Source organism: Hypanus sabinus, chromosome 7 (assembly GCF_030144855.1).
Source record: "Hypanus sabinus isolate sHypSab1 chromosome 7, sHypSab1.hap1, whole genome shotgun sequence".
Lineage (NCBI taxonomy): Eukaryota > Metazoa > Chordata > Chondrichthyes > Myliobatiformes > Dasyatidae > Hypanus > Hypanus sabinus.
This window is the reverse complement of record NC_082712.1, coordinates 108,224,695-108,244,838: the sequence shown is the minus strand read 5'-3', so window position 1 is coordinate 108,244,838 and position 20,144 is coordinate 108,224,695. Positions and strand designations below refer to the sequence as shown.

At 49.7% G+C, this 20,144-nt stretch overlaps 1 protein-coding gene across 1 annotated transcript in view; it reads left to right on the top strand.

Annotated features, from left to right (window-relative positions):
* The window catches only part of LOC132397530 (myosin-binding protein C, cardiac-type-like), a 172,001-nt gene that overhangs the window by 38,396 nt on the left and 113,461 nt on the right, over positions 1–20,144 (top strand). The window lies entirely within an intron of this gene.

The window sequence follows — 20,144 nt, the reverse complement described above, 5'->3', positions numbered from 1 at the left end:
CCCCATCATTCTGCCACCTTTCCCACCCAGTCTGATGCTACAGACCAGAACCTAAAACCATTCTGGCTTTGTCAGTCTCCTATCCAGGCATGCATCGTACTGGTTCCACCCATTCATACTCCTCAACCTACCCAGACATACATCCAATCACTACCCCAGTTCCACACTCACACTCACTCCTACCCAAACACACATCCAAACACTACCCCAGTTCCACACTCACACTCACTCCTACCCAAACACACATCCAAACACTACCCCAGTTCCACACTCACACTCACCCCTACCCAGACACACATCCAATCACTACCCCAGTATCACACACTCACACTCACTCCTACCCAGACACACATCCAATCACTTCCCCAGTTCCACACTCACACTCACTCCTACCCAGACACACATCCAATCACTACCCCAGTTCCACAGACCCACACTCACTCCTACCCAGACACACATCCAATCACTACCCCAGTTCCACAGACCCACACTCACTCCTACCCAGACACACATCCAATCACTACCCCAGTATCACACACCCACACTCACTCCTACCCAGACACACATCCAATCACTACCCCAGTTCCACACACCCACACTCACTCCTACCCAGACACACATCCAATCACTACCCTCGTTCCACACACACACTCACTCCTACCCAGACACACATCCAATCACTACCCCAGTTCCACAGACCCACACTGACTCCTACCCAGACACACATCCAATCACTACCCTCGTTCCACACACACACTCACTCCTACCCAGACACACATCCAATTACTACCCCAGTATCACACACTCACACTCACTCCTACCCAGACACACATCCAATTACTACCCTCGTTCCACACACACACTCACTCCTACCCAGACACACATCCAATCACTACCCCAGTTCCACAGACCCACACTGACTCCTACCCAGACACACATCCAATCACTACCCTCGTTCCACACACACACTCACTCCTACCCAGACACACATCCAATTACTACCCCAGTATCACACACTCACACTCACTCCTACCCAGACACACATCCAATTACTACCCTCGTTCCACACACACACTCACTCCTACCCAGACACACATCCAATCACTACCCCAGTATCACACACTCACACTCACTCCTACCCAGACACACATCCAATCACTACCCCAGTATCACACACCCACACTCACTCCTACCCAGACACACATCCAATTACTACCCCAGTTCCACACACCCACACTCACTCCTACCCAGACACACATCCAATCACTACTCCAGTATCACACACTCACACTCACTCCTACCCAGACATACATCCAATCACTACCCCAGTTCCACATACCCACACTCACTCCTACCCAGACACACATCCAATTACTACCCCAGTTCCACACACCCACACTCACTCCTACCCAGACACACATCCAATTACTACCCCAGTTCCACACACCCACACTCACTCCTACCCAGACACACATCCAATCACTACTCCAGTATCACACACTCACACTCACTCCTACCCAGACATACATCCAATCACTACCCCAGTTCCACATACCCACACTCACTCCTACCCAGACACACATCCAATCACTACCCTCGTTCCACACTCACACTCACTCCTACCCAGACACACATCCAATTACAACCCCAGTATCACACACCCACACTCATCCTACCCAGACACACATCCAATCACTACCCCAGTTCCACACATTCACACTCACTCCTACCCAGACACACCTCCAATCACTACCCCAGTATCACACACTCACACACACTCCTATCCAGACACACATCCAATCACTACCCAGTATCACACACCCACACTCACTCCTACCCAGACACACCTCCAATCACTACCCCAGTATCACACACTCACACTCACTCCTACCCAGACACACATCCAATCACTACCCCAGTATCACACACTCACACTCACTCCTACCCAGACACACATCCAATCACTACCCCAGTATCACACACTCACACTCACTCCTACCCAGACACACATCCAATCACTACCCCAGTATCACACACCCACAGTCACCCCTACCCAGACACACATCCAATCACTACCCCAGTATCACACACCCACACTCACTCCTACCCAGACACACATCCAATCACTACCCCAGTATCACACACTCACACTCACCCCTACCCAGACACACATCCAATTACTAACCCAGTTCCACACTCACACTCAATCCTACCCAGACACACATCCAATCACTACCCCAGTATCACACACTCACACTCACTCCTACCCAGACACACATCCAATTACTACCCCAGTTCCACACTCACACTCACTCCTATCCAGACATACATCCAATCACTACCCCAGTTCCACACACTCACACTCACTCCTAACCGGACACACATCTAATCACTACCCCAGTTCCACACTCACACTCACTCCTACCCAGACACACATCCAATCACTACCCCAGTATCACACACTCACACTCACTCCTACCCAGACACACATCCAATCACTACCCCAGTTCCACACACCCACACTCACTCCTACCCAGACACACATCCAATTACTACCCTGGTTCCACACACCCACACTCACTCCTACCCAGACACACATCCAATCACTACCCTGGTTCCACACACCCACACTCACTCCTACCCAGACACACATCCAATCACTACCCCAGTTCCACACCCACACTCACTCCTACCCAGACACACATCCAATCACTACCCTGGTTCCACACACCCACACTCACTCCTACCCAGACACACATCCAATCACTACCCCAGTATCACACACCCACACTCACTCCTACCCAGACACACATCCAATCACTACCCCAGTATCACACACCCACACTCACTCCTACCCAGACACACATCCAATTACTACCCTCGTTCCACACTCACACTCACTCCTACCCAGACACACATCCAATCACTACCCCAGTTCCACACACCCACACTCACTCCTACCCAGACACACATCCAATCACTACCCCAGTATCACACACTCACACTCACTCCTACCCAGACACACATCCAATTACTACCCCAGTATCACACACTCACACTCACTCCTACCCAGACACACATCCAAACACTACCCCAGTTCCACACACTCACACTCACTCCTACCCAGACACACATCCAATCACTACCCCAGTATCACACACTCACTCTCACTCCTACCCGGACACACATCCAATTACTACCCTCGTTTCACACTCACACTCACTCCTACCCAGACACACATCCAATTACTACCCCAGTATCACACACCCACACTCACTCCTACCCAGACACACATCCAATCAGTACCCCAGTTCCACACACCCACACTCACTCCTACCCAGACACACATCCAATCACTACCCCAGTTCCACACCCACACTCACTCCTACCCAGACACACATCCAATCACTACCTTGGTTCCACACTCACACTCACTCCTACCCAGACACACATCCAATCACTACCCCAGTATCACACACCCACACTCACCCCTACCCAGACCCACATCCAATCACTACCCCAGTATCACACACCCACACTCACTCCTACCCAGACACACATCCAATTACTACTCACGTTCCACACTCACACTCACTCCTACCCAGACACACATCCAATTACTACCCTGGTTCCACACACCCACACTCACTCCTACCCAGACACACATCCAATCACTACCCCAGTTCCACACACCCACACTCACTCCTACCCAGACACACATCCAATTACTACCCTGGTTCCACACACCCACACTCACTCCTACCCAGACACACATCCAATCACTACCCCAGTTCCACACACCCACACTCACTCCTACCCAGACACACATCCAATCACTACCCCAGTATCACACACTCACACTCACTCCTACCCAGACACACATCCAATTACTACCCTCGTTCCACACACTCACACTCAATCCTACCCAGACCCACATCCAATCACTACCCCAGTATCACACACTCAGACTCACTCCTACCCAGACACACATCCAATCACTACCCTCGTTCCACACACTCACACTCAATCCTACCCAGACCCACATCCAATCACTACCCCAGTATCACACACCCACACTCACTCCTACCCAGACACACATCCAATTACTACTCTCGTTCCACACTCACACTCACTCCTACCCAGACACACATCCAATTACTACCCTAGTATCACACTCACACTCACTCCTACCCAGACACACATCCAATCACTACCCCAGTATCACACACTCACACTCACTCCTACCCAGACACACATCCAATCACTACCCCAGTTCCACACACTCACACTCACTCCTACCCAGACACACATCCAATCACTACCCCACTTTCACACACTCACACTCACACTCACTCCTACCCGGACACACATCCAATTACTAGCCCAGTATCACACACCCACACTCACTCCTACCCAGACACACATCCAATCACTACCCTCGTTCCACACTCACACTCACTCGTACCCAGACACACATCCAATTACTACCCCAGTATCGCACACTCACACTCACTCCTACCCAGACACACATCCAATCACTACCCTCATTCCACACTCACACTCACTCGTACCCAGACACACATCCAATTACTACCCCAGTATCGCACACTCACACTCACGCCTACCCAGACAGACATCCAATTACTACCCTCGTTCCACACTCACACTCACTCCTGCCCAGACACACATCCAATCACTACCCCAGTTCCACACACTCACACTCACTCCTACCCAGACACACATCCAATCACTACCCCAGTACCACACACTCACACTCACTCCTACCCAGACACACATCCAATTACTACCCCAGTATCACACACCCACACTCACTCCTACCCAGACACACATCCAATCACTACCCTTGTTCCACACACCCACACTCACTCCTACCCAGACACACATCCAATCACTACCCCAGTATCGCACACTCACACTCACGCCTACCCAGACAGACATCCAATTACTACCCTCGTTCCACACTCACACTCACTCCTACCCAGACACACATCCAATTACTACCCCAGTTCCACACACCCACACTCACTCCTACCCAGACACACATCCAATCACTACCCCAGTTCCACACACCCACACTCACTCCTACCCAGACACACATCCAATCACTACCCCAGTTCCACACCCACACTCACTCCTACCCAGACACACATCCAATCACTACCCCAGTTCCACACACACACTCACTCCTACCCAGACACACATCCAATCACTACCCCAGTTCCACACACTCACACTCAATCCTACCCAGACACACATCCAATCACTACCCCAGTATCACACACCCACACTCACTCCTACCCAGACACACATCCAATCACTACCCCAGTATCACACACCCACACTCACTCCTACCCAGACACACATCCAATCAGTACCCCAGTATCACACACTCACACTCACTCCTACCCAGACACACATCCAATCACTACCCCAGTATCACACACTCACACTCACCCCTACCCAGACACACATCCAATCACTACCCCAGTATCACACACTCACACTCACTCCTACCCAGACACGCATCCAATCACTACCCCAGTATCACACACCCACACTCACTCCTACCCAGACACACATCAAATCACTACCCCAGTATCACACACTCAGACTCACTCCTACCCAGACACACATCCAATTACTACCCCAGTTCCACACACCCACACTCACTCCTACCCAGACACACATCCAATCACTACCCCAGTATCACACACTCACACTCACCCCTCCCCAGACACACATCCAATCACTACCCCAGTATCACACACTCACACTCTCTCCTACCCGGACACACATCCAATTATTACCCCAGTATCACACACCCACACTCACACTCACTCCTACCCAGACATACATCCAATCACTACCCCAGTATCACACACCCACACTCACTCCTACCCAGACACACATCCAATCACTACCCCAGTTCCACACTCACACTCACTCCTATCCAGACACACATCCAATCACTACCCCAGTATCACACACCCACACTCACTCCTACCCAGACACACATCCAATTACTACCCCAGTTCCACACACCCACACTCACTCCTACCCAGACACACATCCAATCACTACCCCAGTTCCACACACCCACACTCACTCCTACCCAGAAACACATCCAATCACGACCCCAGTTCCACACACCGACACTCACTCCTACCCAGACACACATCCAATTACTACCCTGGTTCCACACTCACACTCACTCCTACCCAGACACACATCCAATCACTACCCTGGTTCCACACTCACACTCACTCCTACCCAGACACACATCCAATCACTACCCCAGTATCACACACTCACACTCACTCCTACCCAGACACACATCCAATCACTACCCCAGTTCCACACACCCACACTCACTCCTACCCAGACACACATCCAATCACTACCCCAGTATCACACACTCACACTCACTCCTACCCGGACACACATCCAATCACTACCCCAGTATCACACACCCACACTCACTCCTACCCAGACACACATCCAATCACTACCCCAGTTCCACACCCACACTCACTCCTACCCAGACACACATCCAATCACTACCCCAGTTCCACACACACACTCACTCCTACCCAGACACACATCCAATCACTACCCCAGTTCCACACACCCACACTCACTCCTACCCAGACACACATCCAATCACTACCCCAGTTCCACACACTCACACTCAATCCTACCCAGACACACATCCAATCACTACCCCAGTATCACACACCCACACTCACTCCTACCCAGACACACATCCAATCACTACCCCAGTATCACACACCCACACTCACTCCTACCCAGACACACATCCAATCACTACCCCAGTATCACACACTCACACTCACTCCTACCCAGACACACATCCAATCACTACCCCAGTATCACACACTCACACTCACTCCTACCCAGACACGCATCCAATCACTACCCCAGTATCACACACCCACACTCACTCCTACCCAGACACACATCCAATCACTACCCCAGTATCACACACTCACACTCACCCCTACCCAGACACACATCCAATCACTACCGCAGTATCACACTCACACTCACTCCTACCCAGACACACATCCAATTACTACCCCAGTATCACACACTCAGACTCACTCCTACCCAGACACACATCCAATTACTACCCTCGTTCCACACACCCACACTCACTCCTACCCAGACACACATCGAATTACTACCCTCGTTCCACACTCAGACTCACTCCTACCCGGACGTACATTGAACCACTACCCTGGTTCCACACACACCTCACACTCACTCCTACCCAGACACACATCCAATCACGACCCCAGTTCCACACTCACACTCACCCCTACCCCGACACACATCCAATCACTACCCCAGTTCCACACACCCACACTCACTCCTACCCAGACACACATCGAATTACTACCCCAGTATCACACACTCACACTCACTCGTACCCAGACACACATCCAATCACTACCCCAGTATCACACACTCACACTCACTCCTACCCAGACACACATCCAATTACTACCCTCGTTCCACACACTCACACTCAATCCTACCCAGACCCACATCCAATCACTACCCCAGTATCACACACTCACACTCACTCCTACCCAGACACACATCCAATCACTACCCCAGTATCACACACCCACACTCACTCCTACCCGGACACACATCCAATTACTACCCCAGTTCCACACACTCACACTCTCTCCTACCCGGACACACAACCAATTACTACCCTCGTTCCACACACTCACACTCACTCCTACCCAGACACACATCCAGTCACGACCCCAGTTCCACACACCCACACTCACTCCTTCCCAGACACACATCCAATCACTACCTTGGTTCCACACACTCACACTCACTCCTACCCAGACACACATCCAATCACTACCCCAGTATCACACACTCACACTCACCCCTACCCAGACACACATCCAATCACTACCCTGGTTCCACACTCAGACTCACTCCTACCCAGACACACATCCAATCACTACCCCAGTTCCACACACCCACACTCACTCCTACCCAGACACACATCGAATCACTACCCCAGTATCACACACTCACACTCACTCCTACCCAGACACACATCCAATCACTACCCCAGTATCACACACCCACACTCACTCCTACCCAGACACACATCCAATCACTACCCCAGTATCACACACTCACACTCACTCCTACCCAGACACACATCCAATCACTACCCCAGTATCACACACCCACACTCACTCCTACCCGGACACACATCCAATTACTACCCCAGCTCCACACACTCACACTCACTCCTACCCGGACACACATCCAATTACTACCCTCGTTCCACACTCAGACTCTCTCCTACCCGGACGTACATTGAACCACTACCCTGGTTCCACACACACCTCACACTCACTCCTACCCAGACACACATCCAATCACGACCCCAGTTCCACACTCACACTCACCCCTACCCCGACACACATCCAATCACTACCCCAGTTCCACACACCCACACTCACTCCTACCCAGACACACATCCAATCACTACCCCAGTATCACACACCCACACTCACTCCTACCCGGACACACATCCAATTACTACCCCAGTTCCACACACCCACACTCACTCCTACCCAGACACACATCGAATTACTACCCTCGTTCCACACACTCACACTCAATCCTACCCAGACCCACATCCAATCACTACCCCAGTATCACACACTCACACTCACTCCTACCCAGACACACATCCAATCACTACCCCAGTATCACACACTCACACTCACTCCTACCCAGACACACATCCAATCACTACCCCAGTATCACACACTCACACTCACTCCTACCCAGACACGCATCCAATCACTACCCCAGTATCACACACCCACACTCACTCCTACCCAGACACACATCCAATCACTACCCCAGTATCACACACTCACACTCACCCCTACCCAGACACACATCCAATCACTACCCCAGTATCACACACTCACACTCACTCCTACCCAGACACGCATCCAATCACTACCCCAGTATCACACACCCACACTCACTCCTACCCAGACACACATCAAATCACTACCCCAGTATCACACACTCAGACTCACTCCTACCCAGACACACATCCAATTACTACCCCAGTTCCACACACCCACACTCACTCCTACCCAGACACACATCCAATCACTACCCCAGTATCACACACTCACACTCACCCCTCCCCAGACACACATCCAATCACTACCCCAGTATCACACACTCACACTCTCTCCTACCCGGACACACATCCAATTATTACCCCAGTATCACACACCCACACTCACACTCACTCCTACCCAGACATACATCCAATCACTACCCCAGTATCACACACCCACACTCACTCCTACCCAGACACACATCCAATCACTACCCCAGTTCCACACTCACACTCACTCCTATCCAGACACACATCCAATCACTACCCCAGTATCACACACCCACACTCACTCCTACCCAGACACACATCCAATTACTACCCCAGTTCCACACACCCACACTCACTCCTACCCAGACACACATCCAATCACTACCCCAGTTCCACACACCCACACTCACTCCTACCCAGAAACACATCCAATCACGACCCCAGTTCCACACACCGACACTCACTCCTACCCAGACACACATCCAATTACTACCCTGGTTCCACACTCACACTCACTCCTACCCAGACACACATCCAATCACTACCCTGGTTCCACACTCACACTCACTCCTACCCAGACACACCTCCAATCACTACCCCAGTATCACACACTCACACTCACTCCTACCCAGACACACATCCAATCACTACCCCAGTTCCACACACCCACACTCACTCCTACCCAGACACACATCCAATCACTACCCCAGTATCACACACTCACACTCACTCCTACCCGGACACACATCCAATCACTACCCCAGTATCACACACCCACACTCACTCCTACCCAGACACACATCCAATCACTACCCCAGTTCCACACCCACACTCACTCCTACCCAGACACACATCCAATCACTACCCCAGTTCCACACACACACTCACTCCTACCCAGACACACATCCAATCACTACCCCAGTTCCACACACCCACACTCACTCCTACCCAGACACACATCCAATCACTACCCCAGTTCCACACACTCACACTCAATCCTACCCAGACACACATCCAATCACTACCCCAGTATCACACACCCACACTCACTCCTACCCAGACACACATCCAATCACTACCCCAGTATCACACACCCACACTCACTCCTAACCAGACACACATCCAATCACTACCCCAGTATCACACACTCACACTCACTCCTACCCAGACACACATCCAATCACTACCCCAGTATCACACACTCACACTCACTCCTACCCAGACACGCATCCAATCACTACCCCAGTATCACACACCCACACTCACTCCTACCCAGACACACATCCAATCACTACCCCAGTATCACACACTCACACTCACCCCTACCCAGACACACATCCAATCACTACCGCAGTATCACACTCACACTCACTCCTACCCAGACACACATCCAATTACTACCCCAGTATCACACACTCAGACTCACTCCTACCCAGACACACATCCAATTACTACCCTCGTTCCACACACCCACACTCACTCCTACCCAGACACACATCGAATTACTACCCTCGTTCCACACTCAGACTCACTCCTACCCGGACGTACATTGAACCACTACCCTGGTTCCACACACACCTCACACTCACTCCTACCCAGACACACATCCAATCACGACCCCAGTTCCACACTCACACTCACCCCTACCCCGACACACATCCAATCACTACCCCAGTTCCACACACCCACACTCACTCCTACCCAGACACACATCGAATTACTACCACAGTATCACACACTCACACTCACTCGTACCCAGACACACATCCAATCACTACCCCAGTATCACACACTCACACTCACTCCTACCCAGACACACATCCAATTACTACCCTCGTTCCACACACTCACACTCAATCCTACCCAGACCCACATCCAATCACTACCCCAGTATCACACACTCACACTCACTCCTACCCAGACACACATCCAATCACTACCCCAGTATCACACACCCACACTCACTCCTACCCGGACACACATCCAATTACTACCCCAGTTCCACACACTCACACTCTCTCCTACCCGGACACACATCCAATTACTACCCTCGTTCCACACACTCACACTCACTCCTACCCAGACACACATCCAGTCACGACCCCAGTTCCACACACCCACACTCACTCCTTCCCAGACACACATCCAATCACTACCTTGGTTCCACACACTCACACTCACTCCTACCCAGACACACATCCAATCACTACCCCAGTATCACACACTCACACTCACCCCTACCCAGACACACATCCAATCACTACCCTGGTTCCACACTCAGACTCACTCCTACCCAGACACACATCCAATCACTACCCCAGTTCCACACACCCACACTCACTCCTACCCAGACACACATCGAATCACTACCCCAGTATCACACACTCACACTCACTCCTACCCAGACACACATCCAATCACTACCCCAGTATCACACACCCACACTCACTCCTACCCAGACACACATCCAATCACTACCCCAGTATCACACACTCACACTCACTCCTACCCAGACACACATCCAATCACTACCCCAGTATCACACACCCACACTCACTCCTACCCGGACACACATCCAATTACTACCCCAGCTCCACACACTCACACTCACTCCTACCCGGACACACATCCAATTACTACCCTCGTTCCACACTCAGACTCTCTCCTACCCGGACGTACATTGAACCACTACCCTGGTTCCACACACACCTCACACTCACTCCTACCCAGACACACATCCAATCACGACCCCAGTTCCACACTCACACTCACCCCTACCCCGACACACATCCAATCACTACCCCAGTTCCACACACCCACACTCACTCCTACCCAGACACACATCCAATCACTACCCCAGTATCACACACCCACACTCACTCCTACCCGGACACACATCCAATTACTACCCCAGTTCCACACACCCACACTCACTCCTACCCAGACACACATCGAATTACTACCCTCGTTCCACACACTCACACTCAATCCTACCCAGACCCACATCCAATCACTACCCCAGTATCACACACTCACACTCACTCCTACCCAGACACACATCCAATCACTACCCCAGTATCACACACTCACACTCACTCCTACCCGGACACACATCCAATTACTACCCCAGTTCCACACACTCACACTCTCTCCTACCCGGACACACATCCAATTACTACCCTCGTTCCACACACTCACACTCACTCCTACCCAGACACACATCCAGTCACGACCCCAGTTCCACACACCCACACTCACTCCTTCCCAGACACACATCCAATCACTACCTTGGTTCCACACACTCACACTCACTCCTACCCAGACACACATCCAATCACTACCCCAGTATCACACACTCACACTCACCCCTACCCAGACACACATCCAATCACTACCCTGGTTCCACACTCAGACTCACTCCTACCCAGACACACATCCAATCACTACCCCAGTTCCACACACCCACACTCACTCCTACCCAGACACACATCGAATTACTACCCTCGTTCCACACGCTCACACTCAATCCTACCCAGACACACATCCAATCACTACCCCAGTATCACACACTCACACTCACTCCTACCCAGACACACATCCAATCACTACCCCAGTATCACACACCCACACTCACTCCTACCCGGACACACATCCAATTACTACCCTCGTTCCACACTCACACTCACTCCTACCCAGACACACATCCAATCACTACCCTGGTTCCACACACCCACACTCACTCCTACCCAGACACACATCCAATCACTACCCCAGTATCACACACTCACACTCACTCCTACCCGGACACACATCCAATTACTACCCTCGTTCCACACACTCCCACTCACTCCTACCCAGACACACATCCAATTACTACCCTCGTTCCACACTCACACTCACTCCTACCCAGACACACATCCAATTACTACCCTCGTTCCACACTCACACTCACTCCTACCCAGACACACATCCAATCACTACCCCAGTATCACACACTCACACTCACTCCTACCCAGACACACATCCAATCACTACCCCAGTATCACACACTCACACTCACTCCTACCCAGACACACATCCAATCACTACCCCAGCTCCACACACTCACACTCACTCCTACCCGGACACACATCCAATTACTACCCTCGTTCCACACACTCCCACTCACTCCTACCCAGACACACATCCAATTACTACCCTCGTTCCACACTCACACTCACTCCTACCCAGACACACATCCAATCACTACCCCAGTATCACACACTCACACTCACTCCTACCCAGACACACATCCAATCACTACCCCAGTATCACACACTCACACTCACTCCTACCCAGACACACATCCAATCACTACCCCAGTTCCACACAGCCACACTCACTCCTACCCAGACACACATCCAATCACTACCCCAGTATCACACACTCACACTCACTCCTACCCAGACACACATCCAATCACTACCCCAGTATCACACACTCACACTCACTCCTACCCAGACTCACATCCAATCACTACCCCAGTATCACACACTCACACTCACTCCTACCCAGACACACATCCAATCACTACCCCAGTTCCACACAGCCACACTCACTCCTACCCAGACACACATCCAATTACTACCCTGGTTCCACACTCACACTCACTCCTACCCAGACACACATCCAATCACTACCCCAGTATCACACACTCACACTCACTCCTACCCAGACACACATCCAATCACTACCCCAGTATCACACACTCACACTCACTCCTACCCAGACACACATCCAATCACTACCCCAGTATCACACACTCACACTCACTCCTACCCAGACACACATCCAATCACTACCCCAGTATCACACACCCACACTCACTCCTACCCAGACACACATCCAATCACTACCCCAGTATCACACACTCACACTCACCCCTACCCAGACACACATCCAATCACTACCCTGGTTCCACACTCACACTCACTCCTACCCAGACACACATCCAATCACTACCCCAGTATCACACACTCACACTCACCCCTACCCAGACACACATCCAATCACTACCCTGGTTCCACACTCACACTCAATCCTACCAAGACACACATCCAATTACTACCCCAGTTCCACACACCCACACTCACTCCTACCCAGATACACATCCAATCACTACTCCAGTATCACACACTCACCCTCACTCCTACCCAGACACACATCCAATTACTACCCTCGTTCCACACTCACACTCAATCCTATCCAGACACACATCCAATCACTACCCTGGTTCCACACCCACACTCACTCCTACCCAGACATACATCCAATCACTACCCCAGTATCACACACTCACACTCACTCCTACCCAGACACACATCCAATCACGACCCCAGTATCATACACCCACACTCACTCCTACCCAGACACACATCCAATCACTACCCTCGTTCCACACTCACACTCACTCCTACCCAGACATACATCCAATTACTACCCTCGTTCCACACTCACACTCACTCCTACCCAGACACACATCCAATCACTACCCTGGTTCCACACTCACACTCAATCCTACCAAGACACACATCCAATTACTACCCCAGTTCCACACACCCACACTCACTCCTACCCAGACACACATCCAATCACTACTCCAGTATCACACACTCACCCTCACTCCTACCCAGACACACATCCAATTACTACCCTCGTTCCACACTCACACTCACTCCTACCCAGAGACACATCCAATTACTACCCCAGTATCACACACCCACACTCACTCCTACCCAGACACACATCCAATCACTACCCTCGTTCCACACTCACACTCACTCCTACCCAGACACACATCCAATCACTACCCCAGTATCACACACCCACACTCACTCCTACCCAGACACACATCCAATCACTACCCCAGTATCACACACTCACACTCAATCCTACCCAGACACACATCCAATCACGACCCCAGTTCCACACACTCACACTCACTCCTACCCAGACATACATCCAATTACTACCCTCGTTCTACACTCACACTCACTCCTACCCAGACACACATCCAATTACTACCCCAGTATCACACACCCACACTCACTCCTACCCAGACACACATCCAATCACGACCCCTGTTCCACACACTCACACTCACTCCTACCCAGACATACTTCCAATTACTACCCTCGTTCCACACTCACTCTCACTCCTACCCAGACACACATCCAATTACTACCCCAGTATCACACACCCACACTCACTCCTACCCAGACATACATCCAATCACTACCCCAGTATCACACACCCACACTCACTCCTACCCAGACACACATCCAATCACTACCCTCGTTCCACACTCACACTCACTCCTACCCAGACACACATCCAATTACTACCCCAGTTCCACACTCACACTCACTCCTACCCAGACACACATCCAATCACTACCCCAGTATCACACACTCACACTCAATCCTACCCAGACACGCATTGAACCACGACCCCAGTTCCACACTCACACTCACTCCTACCCGGACGTACATTGAACCACTACCCTGGTTCCACACACACCTCACACTCCCATGTTAGATATTCCTTTTTATTCTAGACATTCTAGGCTGATCTAGTGGGGAATCTGCAAATGGTGGTGTTCCTGTGTGCCTGAATTATTCCATAGTTTGGTCTTCTTTTGCTTTTGAAACAGCCATTTAATTGGCCTTTCTTTTAAATTTAACTTCACTCTGGTGTCATTGGTGGAGAAGGGGAGCCATGTGTTTGTGTGGTGTTCTTCTTGTCCCAAAATACAATGAAAAGCCATTGATATGATCAGGTCATATGTGAGTACAGCACAATGGGGCAGTGAAAAGAAAATACACAGTACAGAATTATAGTGTTACATTTTGTAACTTCAAAACAGTAAACTAATTCAAAGACAGACATGGGAGTCCGAAATGTGTCTAACTTTGTGTGCACTTCGAGTCGTGCCTGTATGACGTGGTTGTGTATTGACATATGCAATTTATGTACTTATTCATATAGCCCATCGTGAATTATTTAAATGAGCAAGAATGCATTATATATATAAATATACGCACACACATACAATTACTCAAATATTACTGAAATATTAAAAACACAACATACTGTTAGAGAGCTAGTACAGTGCAGGTAGACAAAGGTCACAACGAGGTAGAAAGGGAGATCAAGCGTTCATCTCTTCTGTATAAGAGGTTTATTCAAGTTTGATTGGCATTTGCTCCTGCCTACGTCAACTGTGTTAAGGTTGAGAGCTTCAAGTTACTAGGAGTGAATGTCAGCAATAGCCTGCCCTGGTCCATGAAGATGTCACAGCCACAAGGCTTACCATCACCTCTACTTCCTCAGAAGGCTAATGAAATTTAGCATGTTCCCATTAACCCTTACCAGTTTTTATCAATGCATTTCAGTTCAATTCCAGCATGCTCTGTTAAGAAACTTTGCACCTTCTTCTTATATAGGTGTATGTTTCCTCTGGGTGCTCTGGTTTCCTCCCACAGTCTGAAGATATAGGCTTGTAGGTTCTTTGGTCATTGTAAATTGTTCTGTGATTAGGCTCGGGTTAAATAGATGTGTTGCTGGGTGGGGCAGCTCGGTATGTTGGAAGGGCCTGTCCCGTGTGGTGTCTCTAAATAAACTAAAACCTTATTTAAACATCATAGAAGACATTCTATATGGATGCATACCAGCCCACCTACCCACCACCCTGTGAGCTTTCAATCTCAACAATATCTGCCACCTTCAATGGGATCCTACCTCTAAACTTATCTTTGTCTCTCCCCCAGCTTCTCCACTCTGCTTTCCGCAGGGATTGCTCTCTTCAGGACTCCCTTGTCCACTCATCCCTCCCCACTGATTTCCCTCCTGACACTTACAACTGCAAGCAGGACAAGTGCTGTATCTGCCCCTTCACCTCCTCTCTCAACCAAATGGTCCTTCCAAGGGAGACAACACTTCACCTGGGGTCCTCAACTGTATCACTGCTGCTGGTGCAGCTTCGCCTGCATCAAGGAGAGCCCTTACAGATTGGGGCACCACTTCACTGAGCACATTTGCACCATCCACCACAACAAGTCGGATTTCCCAGTGGACATCTACTTCAGTTTTATTTCCCATTCCCATTCCATGGCCATGACCTCCTCTACTGTCTCAATGAGGCCACTCTCAGGTTGGAGGAGCAACATCTCATATTCCATCTGGATAGGGTTTGTTGGCATGAACATTGATTTCTCTAGATTCTGGTCATCTCTAATGGCATCCCCTTTCTTCTTTTTTTATTCCCCATTCTGGTTCTCTCTTCTCCTCAGCTTCCCATCACATCTTTCTGTCCTTTCTCCAGTGATGCATTCCTCTCTCCCATCAGATTCCTCCTTCTTCAAACCTTTACCTTTTCCTTCTCACTTAGCTCCCCTTCCCCCACCAAACCACCCTCCCCCTCATCTGGCTTCACCAATCATCTTCTAGCTTATATTTCTTCTTCCCCTCCACCCCTTCTTTTCGAATTCTGATTAAATGTCTTGGCCTGAAACATTGACTGTTCATTCTCCTCTATAGATGATTTAGCAAGTGGGAATAAAGGGATTCTTTTCTGGTTGGCTGCCAGTGACTAGTGGTGTTCCTCAGGGGTCAGTATTGGGACCGTAACTTTTCACAGTGTTTGTCAATGATTTAAATAGTGGAATCGATGGCTTTGTGGCAAAGATTGCAGATGACACAAACACGGAGGAGTAGGTAGTGCTGAGGAAGCAATGCAGGACTTAGACAAATTGGAAGACTGGGCAAAAAAGTAGCAAATGGAATACAGTGCTGGGAGACGTATGATGATGCATTTTGGTAAAGGGATCAATAGAACACACTATTATCAAAATGGTTTCAAACGTATATTTAATGTCAGAGAAATGTATACAATATACATCCTGAAATGCTTTATCTTTAGAACCATCCACGAAAACAGTGCCCCCAAAGAATGAATGATAACTAAATGTTAGAACCCCAAAGCCCCCACAGCTCCCTCCCTCCCGCACGTAAATGGCAGCAAGCAGCAAATCCCCTCCCCCCACCAACAAAACAAAGCATCGGCACCCGCCATCGAGCAGTCAAGCGTGAGCAAAGCAACAGCAAAGACACAGTACTCCAAAGTCTACTTGTTCACCCGGTGTTCAACATACGACAGGTTCTCTCTCTCCCTAATAAGGGAGAAAAAGGTGTTTCCATTTCACAGCAAGCCGGGAGAGATAACAAACAACTTGTTGGTTTACGATGTTAAAAGTCCGTTATGTTACTTTTTTTGAGCTCTGTGCCCAAAGATCTCGAGTCTCTGGGCACACAGCCATAGATATTCCGACTCCCTCGGGTCTCCCGCTGTGACACCGACCTTCAATCCACTCCTCTCCAGAGCCCTGAGATCCTAAGCCTTTAAAGCTGAGCCGAACTCTTAGGCCAAGCCCTTGGCATGCCGAACAACAGCCAGTTATGAAGCCCCGAGAGCAGGTCCAATTCCCGCAAAAAAACATAGTCGGCGTGTAACTATGGTGGAGAATGGGGAGACGGTTCAAACATCAGATGTGCAGAGAGACTTAGGAGTCCTCGTGCAAGATTCCCGGAAGGTTAATTTACAGGTTGAGTCTGTGGTAAAGAAGGCAAATGCAATGTTGGCATTTATTTCAAGGGGAATAAAAAATACAAGCAGAGATATTGCTGAGCCTTTATAAGACACTGGTCAGGCTGTGTTTGGAGTATTGCCAACAGTTTTGGACCCCTTATCTCAGAAACGATGTGTTGTCATTGGAGAGAGTCCAGAGGAGGTTCATGAGGATGATTCCAGGAATGAAGGGAACTGTATGAGGAGCATTTGGCAGCTTTGAGCCTGTACTCACTGGAATTTAGAAGAATGCGTGGGGATCTCATTGAAACCTACTGAATGTTGAAAGGAGTAGATAGGTGGATGTGGAGAGGATGTTTCCTCTGGTGAGGGTATCCAGAACTAGAGGGCACAGCCTCAAAATTGAGGGGCAACCTTTTAGGACAGAAATAAGGAGGATTTTTAAGACAGGTGTATGGAGTTGAGTGGGATCCAGGATCAGTCATGTTAGAATGGTGGACCAGACTCAATGGGCTGAATGGCCTAATTCTGCCCCTATGGCTTATGGTCTTATGGATGCCTGCTGATTTCCTATGGCAACTGCTCTACACATGACTGAAACTGCAGAGTTGTGGACATAGATCAGCACATCACGGGGGACTCTATACCTCTTACTGCCTCAGTAAAGCGGTCAGCACAATTAAAGGCCCAGCCAAACATTCTGACTTCTCCCTGTTCCTATCAGGCAGAAGATATAAAAGCCTGAAAGTTCAGGGAAGGCTTCTACCCCTCTGCAATAAGCTGGAAATGGTAAAGGTCTGAAGAAGGAGGACTCTGAGTAGAGAGGAGAGGGACCATGGTTGAAAGGGAAGGAGGAGGGACACCAGAGGAACGTGATGGGTCAATTTTGCTTCTCCCATCTGGTAGAAGATACAAAACATGACAACATATAGCACCAGACTTCTCTTTGCTGTTATTGGCATGGGTGTATAGTATGCTAAGATGGCACTATTGACCTCACTATCTAGCTCATTATAATCATGCACTTTATAGTTTATCTGACTTGTATTTTCTCTACAGCTAATATACTTTGTCCTCACCTTGTACTACCTCAGTGTAATGATCTGATCTGTATGAAAAAGGTCCATGACAAAATTTTCATTGTATCTCAGTACATGGTACAGTATGAGAATAAACCATTACCAATAAGAGCAAAAGAGAAGCTGTCCTTGAGTCTGGTGCTATATGTTGTCATGTTTTGTATCTTTTGCCAGATGGGAGAAGCAAAATTCCACTCTCCTCTTCAATCAGATTCTTCCTTCT